The following is an 8,868-nucleotide window of genomic DNA, read 5'->3' on the forward strand; positions in this document are numbered from 1 at the left end:
CAGTGGCACCCAGGCATTTTGTGCCTCTCGAGTCCCTGCCGTGCCCGGCCAGGACCCAACCAGGGCAGTGCCCTGAAAGGGACTTGCCTGTCCCCCCAGAGGTCATGTCCAGCTCTCTCCTGAGCACAGCGTGGCCCAGTGGCACATGGTGGGGGATGTGGCCGTGCCATCCTCCTGAACGCCGCTTTGGTGCGCTTCGGGAGAGCACTTGGTCAGACACCGGGGCTTGGTGTCCCCACAGCCCGTGCCAGCTGCCACTCGAGCCTTGGGAGGCCGTGGGCCTGCAACGACAGACAGCATCGGCAGGCCCTCGGCTCTCGTCTCTTTTCAACGCTAGCCCTTCTTCCCGCTCTCCGCTGCTCTGCCCAGAGCTGGTCTGTGATGGAGCTCTCTTCCTGGGAGAGTGGGGGAAAGCGGGCAGCCACGCATGGCCTGGCTCCCTCGTCTCTGTCCTCTCCCAGGCAGCAGCAACCGAGAGCCATGAGCTGCTGCTTCCCCAGAGAGAAAGCAGGTCCTTCTGCCTCTCGTCGGGTGCTCTCTGCCCCGGGTGCCTCCAGGTCTTGAGCTCACCCATGGGAAGGAGCATGCGAAAGACGTGGGCAGGACCTGAACTCACCATGGCACCAGTGAGTGCACCCGGAGAGACATTTAGGTGGTGGAGACCGAACTCTGGAGACTCTTGGAGGCCAGCAACCGACCTGGCAGTGCCCTTTTCAGTGCCTGCCTGCCTCCCTGCCCCGCCCTCCAGTGCCCTGCCCATGGATGGAGATCTTTTCATTCAACCTCCTTTTAAAGAGATGTAAGCTCTGCAGCTGTTCTTCATTTTGCAAGGGCCTCAGCATTCCGCAATCAAGCTGAGCTCAAGCTTGCTGGGTACCCAATGCCTCTGAGAGCATTATGCTCAGTGTGACTTTCGAAGTACCTGAGCAACGTCTGCCCCAGAAGCTACTGAAGCTGTGTTTGACGTGGTGCATAGCTAAGCAGCACACTGCCACAGTGTCGTGGTTTAACCCCAGCCAGCAACTAAGCACCACACAGCCGCTCGCTCACTCCCCCACGGTGGGATGGGCGAGAGAATCGGAGAAAAGGGGAAACTCCTGGGTTGAGATAAAAACAGTTTAATAGGACAGAAAAGGAAGAAAATCATAATAATAATAACAACAATAAAAGAATATACAGAACAAGCGATGCGCAATGCAATTGCTCACCACCCGCTGACCGATGCGCAGCCGGTTCCTGAGCAGCGGCCGTGCCCCCCGGCCAGCTCCCCCCAGGGTTTTGTTTTGGTCAGCATGACGTCATATGGTATGGAATATCCCTTTGGCCCGTGTGGGTCAGCTGTCCTGGCCGCATCCCCTCCCGGCCTCTTGTGCACCTGGCAGGGCGCTATGAGAAGCTGAGAAGTCCTTGACGTAGTGTAAGCACTGCTCAGCAACAACTAAAACATCAGCGTGTTACCAACGTCGTTCTCATCCTAAATCCAAAACGCAGTACTATACCAGCTGCTAGGAAGAAAATGAGCTCCACGCCAGCCAAAACCAGGATACACAGAGATGGGGGTGCCCAGAGCAATCTTAACATCATGCGGCTTTGAGCCAGTAAGTCTTCCCACCTGACTTGCTCTCACTTTTTTGATCGTGTCCATTCGCTAACAATGAACGCTTCCAAGCCAAGCAGCTCCGTCGTGTACGCAGTGCTTGTATCTACCGACTTCTGACTCCTGAGGAACTGCTGTGGCTCTTTGGCAAGTTAACGAAAACAAAGATTGTACTCGCAAGGACCCTTTGGGCAAGACGGGGAAGAGTGCAACTCTGCTGAGCTTTTCACTCAGACGTGGCTCTTTGGCTTCTCAGACACAGCCAGCTATATCCAAAAGGGGAGGCATTGGAGGAAACAAGCGTTACTTAGTCACAGCGGAGTCCTCTTTAATACTTCATTTGAAAGCTCTGTTGTACTGTCAGAAATCTGCTGTGTATGGAAAAGCGTCCTTTCAGTTCATCTTCCTAGAAAACTGAAGAACGTTGAACTGACTGTTTCTGGGTTGTGTGGACATGCCTTAAAGCTCTCATGTCTGCAAAAGTTTGAAAGCAAGTCTAGAACACAACCGCACATGGTCTAAATTGCTCTAAGGCATAAACGTGCATCAGCAGCAACTGCACAAGGTGTGAGTGTGTGGTGCATTGACTCTGCTGTGACCTGCAGTAGATGCGGATTAAGCTCTGCCTGCACAGCGTCGTGGAATTTGAAGCACCTGACGCCCGCATGGGAAAAGTTGGTGCTACATTCTGAGCAGCTCAGCTGACATGTTGTCACATCTCCCTGGTTCTTCCTTGCTTGTTCAGCTGGTTTGTGTCTAGCGTATGCATACTGAGACTCCTTCTGCTCTGACCTTCCTACTGATACTTTTATAAATAGACTTCTGATGTGGAAGTGGAGGAATGCTTAAACCACTCTTGCAGGCAAAATTCGGGACGGGCCCCAACTTCCCCAAACTCTCCTGAAAAATGTGTGTTGCGGCAGCACCTGAACCAATAGGCCAAGTCATCTGAACTGGCCCGGCTGGGAAGGGACAGACGACATCTCCGTGCTGCCCTCTAGGCAGCAGCCCTCTATGCACAGCAGCTGGGGCGTCACAACAGAAAGGATACGCTGCAAATTTGCCATGCAAGGGCCTGCAACGTATGTCAGCAGTGCAATACTGCTCTGCTCAGGTGAGGGGTATGAGCTGGTCGCTGTGCACTGACACCTTGCACAAGCAGAGATGGTACTGTGCAGCAAAGACAACCCGGGCTCCTGAGGCACGCAGCATGCTGGCGAACGTGCAAAAATGTCACAGAACTTAAGTAGCGTGAATGCTAGTCAAACTGAACCTCAGTCCCGAAAAAAAGAGAAAATGAAGCTTTTCTCCTGTCAATATGCAGGCATCAAAAGCTTAGATCCTAGCTGGAAGTGTTGAGAGAGAAGACGTGTGGGCTGCATGCATGTCACCTGAGTGGAGCTGTACGATGAAAGCTGTAATCAGAAGGTTCTTCCTCATGAAGGCTGCTGTGAAAATGCCAAAGCAGTAGTGCAAGGTGGGATATTTCTCAGGTGAAAGTAACTGGAAGCTTGTTCAAATTCCTCAGCAGTGTACGTGCCTGGGTTTCAGCCCGCTGAGATGAATTGGGTCACACCTACCTACCTCTGCAAACGCACGTGCATCTTCAGAGGGTCCAATGTGCTGGACAGACCCTCCTCTCAGGGCAGTCTGCTGCCTTCCTGGAGCCCAGGTTAAGGACATCACTAGGAATCGTCTTAGCCTGGTAACGGCCCTCAGACTATTACCTATTCTTGATTGCTCTTCCATGTGGGTGCCAATGAAGCCGCAACGTGTAGTCCAAGGGCAATCAAAAGAGACTTCAGGGCCTTGGGACAGTTGGTAAGGGGATCCGGGGCACAGGCGGTTCTTTCCTCTGTCCTTCCAGTTGCGGGCAGCGATAGGGGAAGAAACAGACGGACCCAGCCTAGTAATCCATGGCTCTGTGGCTGGTGTCACCACCAGAATTTTGGGGTTTTCGATAATGAGATGTTCTGCACGGCACCAGCCCTGCTGGCATCGGATGGGGTTCATCTTTCTCAAAGGAGGAAGAGGGTTTTTGCTCGCAAGCTCATGGGACTGATTGACAGAGCTTTAAACTAGACTTGAAGGGCGAGGGGGAGAACATCAGGCTTGCCCACGACAAGCTATGGAACAACATGCCAGCGTTAGAGGGACGGGCTGCCAGCGAGGTCCCTCGGCCTGTTGCTCTGAGACTTGCTGGGCACACTGGAGGGCACTTTGAAGTCTTATGGAGATGAGCCAGGGGCTCCTGAGGTAATCGGAGCCAACAGGGGAACACCGGTGAAACACCTCAAAGGAATTAAGGGTGTTCCTCTAGGAAGGTGACACGTCTGACAGCCCAGCTGGAGGGCCTCTATGCGTGCCGATGCATGCAGCGTGGGCAGCAAACAGGAGGAGCTGGAAGCCCCTGTGCTGCTAGAAAGCTACAACCTAGTTGCCATTACCGAAACCTGGTGGGACGAATCCCATGACTGGCGTGCAGCTATCGATGGCTACAAGCTGTTCAGAAGGGACAGGCGAGGAAGGAGGGGCGGAAGGGTTGCCCTTGATGTCATGAAACGGATCAGCTGTGAAGAGCTCTCTCTGAAGCACAGCCACAAGCAGGTTGAAAGCTTATGGGGAAGAATTAGAGGCAGAGGCAACAAAGGGAACCTCGTGGTTGGTGTCTACTACAGGCTGCCCAATCAAGGGGAGCCAACTGACGAAGCCTTCTTACTGCAGCTACTGGAGGCATCACGCTCGCAGGCTCGAGACCCTCTGAGGAACCTGAACATACAGCAAGCTACGGGACCTGACGAGATGCATCCCAGAGTCCTGAGAGAATTGGCTGATGTAGTTGCCAAGCCACTCCCCGTGATACTTGAAAAGTCACGGCAGTCAGGTGAAGTCCCCTGGGACCGGAGAAAGGGAAACATCGCACCCGTTTTTACAAAGGGTAGAAAGGAGGACCCTGGGAACTACCGACCTGTCAGCCTGCCCTCTGTGCCTGGGAAGATCATGGAACAGATCCTCCTAGAAGCTATGCTAAGGCACATGGAGGACTGGGAGGTGATTCGAGACAGCCAGCATGGCTTCACCAAGGGCGAGTCTGGCCTGACCAACCTAGTGGCCTTCTCTGATGGAGGGACTACATCAGCGGACAGGAGAAGAGCTACGGCTGTCCTCTAGCTGGACTTCTGCAAGGCCTTTGACAAGTCAACCCCCAACATCCTTCTCTGTAACTTGGGGAGGTAGGGATTTGATGGATGGACTATTTGGTGGATAAGGAACTGGCTGGATGGTCGCACCCAGGGAGTAGGGAGTGCATGTTAGCAAATCATACCAATGATGCCAAGGAGATCCTAATGCGAGCAAGTAGAAACCATCAACGTTAACAACCCCCCCTTTAATGTTGTTAGTAAAGCTGAGGGCTTCTTCCTGCCGTCTTCAATGCTTTATTGTCTGGTACTGCCTAATAATTAGACCTAGACTACTACTGAGAGCCTGCCGGTCTCCTTGCTGGCTCTGAACTGTACAGCTTTTCCACTGCCAGGTCACGACAAGCCCCCCAGCATGTCCTTTATGGCTGCAGGCATTGGTTTTGAAAGGCAAAGACAAGAACAGACTGCAGATTTCTTCCCAGAAAAGCCCACCCGCACATTTGGAGAGACTCTGCGGAGATGAGAAGACAGAGCGGCCTGATGGCATTGCAATTTCTATGGGCTGACATGCATTAGGAAACCCTTGCTCTGTCCCTGACCCGCCGTGCTGACTCCCTGTGCGCTGCAAAGGGCATCCACGCTGGGGCTCCACCCAGACCTCCCTGAAGCACTTGTACCAGCCCTGGATCACACCAGGGTGGGAGTGTTTCCACAGAACAAGAGCTCTGCTTAAAGCAGGGCACCCCTGAGGAAATGGCTGGTGCGAGGCATTGCCACCTTTTGCCAGGGGAACCGAAGCAGAGAGGCTTGTGCCTCTGCTCCTCCGTGGACTTGCGCCTCGTCCCATCTCCTGCCCCCGTTCCTCTGCCCCGCGGAGTGACAGGACCCACAGTGGGTGCACCCTGTCCCTTGGGTCCCATAGCCCAGGAACATGGCACTGCCGTTGCTAGTCCCAGGCCGCAGGTACGGAGTTTGCAAGGCTCCTGGGTGGAGTAGGTCATGGGGCCCAGCAGACACGTGAGGAAACGGTAGGCGTAGCACCAGGAAAAGGGGGAGAAAGCAGCACGGGTGGGGATAGCAACGCCACCTGCATTGTTAGGAATACTGAGACTTTTTCTGCAGTTTTTATGCCTTTGTTTCTTTTATTTCATAATGCTTAGGGGGCCGGGATCTGTTGGGGGATGGGCCTGAGCCCCAGCTGCCAGCCCCGCCGTGGTTTGGTCGGCCCCGGAGGCACCCTCCCAGTTTCACTGACGGCGGGGTGGCTTCTTGCGGGGCTGGGAGGGCTCCTCAGGGCTGCCGGCCCTCCTCTTTGGGGCTCGCCGGCGCCCCCCAGGTGAGCGTTGGCTGCCCCGGCTGGGAGTGGGGGGCCCGGGCACAGCCTCCCCTGGGTCCTCCTGCAGCTCTTCTCGCTCCCCGTAGGTGGGAACAGGGGTGTTGGGGGGGCTGCCGGGACCCCCACGAAGGCCTGAGCTGGGGGCAGGAGACAGCCCTCGGGAGGCAGCAGGGCTGGGAGCAGCCTCGGGGCTGCCCTCGCGCCCCCCGGCAACACGGGCGTCCTCGAGGCCCAGCCGACGTCGGGCCTCCCCGCTGCACCGGCGCAGAATGGTGTCAACAAGCTGGCGGACAAAGCTCCTCGTGCGCCTGCCCAGGGAGGCCTGCAGCAGCCGGATCAGAGCCTCCTCATCCGGGCCAAAGTAGCGCAGGCTGAATATGACGAGGCTCTCCGCTGCTGCTGCTTCCTGGGCATCCTCAAAGAGCTGCCCCAGCTCCTGATGCAGCCAGGGCAGCAGGGGATGGAGGACAGCGGGGTAGATGCGGAACACGGATGCCCAGACGCAGGCATAGAAGCCGCCCACTGGAGCCATGGGCGGCAGCCCCGCGGCTGGTGGCCGGGGTGCTGCAGGGTGATGGAGGCTGTGGGAGGCTCGGTGTCCGGGAGCTCCTCCTGTCAGGTGGACGACGACTGATGGTGCTGCCGGTGGTGCGATGACGTGCTCCTCAAAGTCGTTGTCCGCCCGCACCGAGTGCAAGATGGATCTCACCCTCCTCTTGCAGAGGGGGCACTCGGGCTTGCTCTCAGCCCACCGCACGATGCACGGGTAGCAGAATTGGTGGAGGCACGGCAGTACGTAGCTGGCCTCCTCCCAGCTGTCCAGGCATATTGGACAGCGGTTCTCCAGCTCCGTGGCCATGCTCTCCACGTCCTGCGGTGGGCTGCGGGGAGCTGGGGATGTCAAGCTGCTCCCTCTCCCTGGCGCTGCAGCAGTGGGTGTCACGCTACAAAAGGAAGAGAGGCCAGAGTCATTCGCTGGCCCAGGGACGGGTGGAAGAAATGTCCAGGCCCCTCAAGAAGCAAACCCTCCCAGCTCCCCAGGGTGAGCGTTCCCTGCACAGCTCACCTCTGCTGCTGCGAGCGCGCCTCCTGGGTGCCCCGGCTGCCTGAACCAGGCAGGGCCGGGGAAAATCCTTCAATGGCTCTGCGGTCGGGCACTGAGAGTTGCAGTGAAGGACTCCCCGAGCACGACCTCAGCACCAGCAACAGCCTCGCTCAACGCTCCAACCTCGCGTACACGCTCAGCTGGAGTCTGGGCACGAGACGGCTGGGTGAGACTCGGCGCCCGGATATAAGCAGTGAGGGACGCGTGGTCACAATCCATCGCTCGGGGATGTCATAGGCCATGACTTGGAGATGTTGCATTCCATCCCTCGCTGACATCAGAGCCCATCGCTCGGTGATGTCACTGTCCATCGCTCGGGGACGTCACCGTCCATCGCTTGGGGATGTCACCGTCCAGCGCTTGGGCACATCACAGCGGGCCGTCCTCGGCCGTGGCGCTCGCGCATGTGTCTGGCGTTACTGCAACACCACTGTCCGCTCCATCTGCCCACCTCGTGTCTTGTGCTCGGCATCAGCGTCTCACGCCAGTCACCGAGGCCTCGGCCATGCCTTCCCAGGGCCCCGTCAGGTCGCTCTGGCTGTGGCTGATCTCCCCAGGCACATGCAGCAAGAGGGCTCGTTCGCTAACACCTTGTGCCTCCCTCGGAGGCTGCAGGACAAAGTCCCACAGGCTCTCCCCACACCCCAGCGCTGCTGGCCAGCCCTCTGGGCTCCCCTGCTTCCTCCCATGGAGGGTCAAAGGCGGCACTTGGCTCCCTCTTGGGCATATTGTCCAAAGCATAGGGATGCCTCCGGCCCCAAGACCTGGGTGTCCATTTGCCGAAGGTGCCTGCACCACACACGCATCGAGGAGACACCGCAGGACGTGGTCCCCTTTCCAGAAGGGTTTTTGTGTTCGGTTCCTGATGCCCCTTGGGCCGGGCTGGGGCTGGATGGGGCCCAGCCTCCCCTGGTTGGAGCCTGCAGGGCGATGGGGGGACACGGCACCAAAGAGAAGGAGTCGCAGCATCTCTGCCTGCCGTGAGCTATCAGGGCAGGCTTTGGGAAGAAGGTGGAGCCTTTTCCCTGTCAGACCTCAGCTTGGTCTCTGGGGGCTCATGGGCGGGAACTGCTGGCAGTGCCCTTCTGGGACAGGAAAGAAGATGGCTGCCTTGCCCAGTTGCTCAGGCGGGGCTCGCCAGCCCGCAGGTGTGCAGCCCCCAGGCCGGCTGACAGGGGCAGCCGTGCCGGCGCCGTCCCTCCTCCTCAGCCGCAGCCACTGCACCCGGGGCCTGGCCAGGCCTTTTCCCGGGGACTCTCAGGGCCGGCACAAGCCCCACCGTGGCTCTTGCCGTACGGCACAGCTCCAAGGCGGTCTGCCCGCTCGGGACCGTCAGTGGCACCCAGGCATTTTGTGCCTCTCGAGTCCCTGCCGTGCCCGGCCAGGACCCAACCAGGGCAGTGCCCTGAAAGGGACTTGCCTGTCCCCCCAGAGGTCATGTCCAGCTCTCTCCTGAGCACAGCGTGGCCCAGTGGCACATGGTGGGGGATGTGGCCGTGCCATCCTCCTGAACGCCGCTTTGGTGCGCTTCGGGAGAGCACTTGGTCAGACACCGGGGCTTGGTGTCCCCACAGCCCGTGCCAGCTGCCACTCGAGCCTTGGGAGGCCGTGGGCCTGCAACGACAGACAGCATCGGCAGGCCCTCGGCTCTCGTCTCTTTTCAACGCTAGCCCTTCTTCCCGCTCTC

This window comes from Gavia stellata, chromosome Z (assembly GCF_030936135.1).
Source record: "Gavia stellata isolate bGavSte3 chromosome Z, bGavSte3.hap2, whole genome shotgun sequence".
Classification (NCBI taxonomy): Eukaryota; Metazoa; Chordata; class Aves; order Gaviiformes; family Gaviidae; genus Gavia; species Gavia stellata.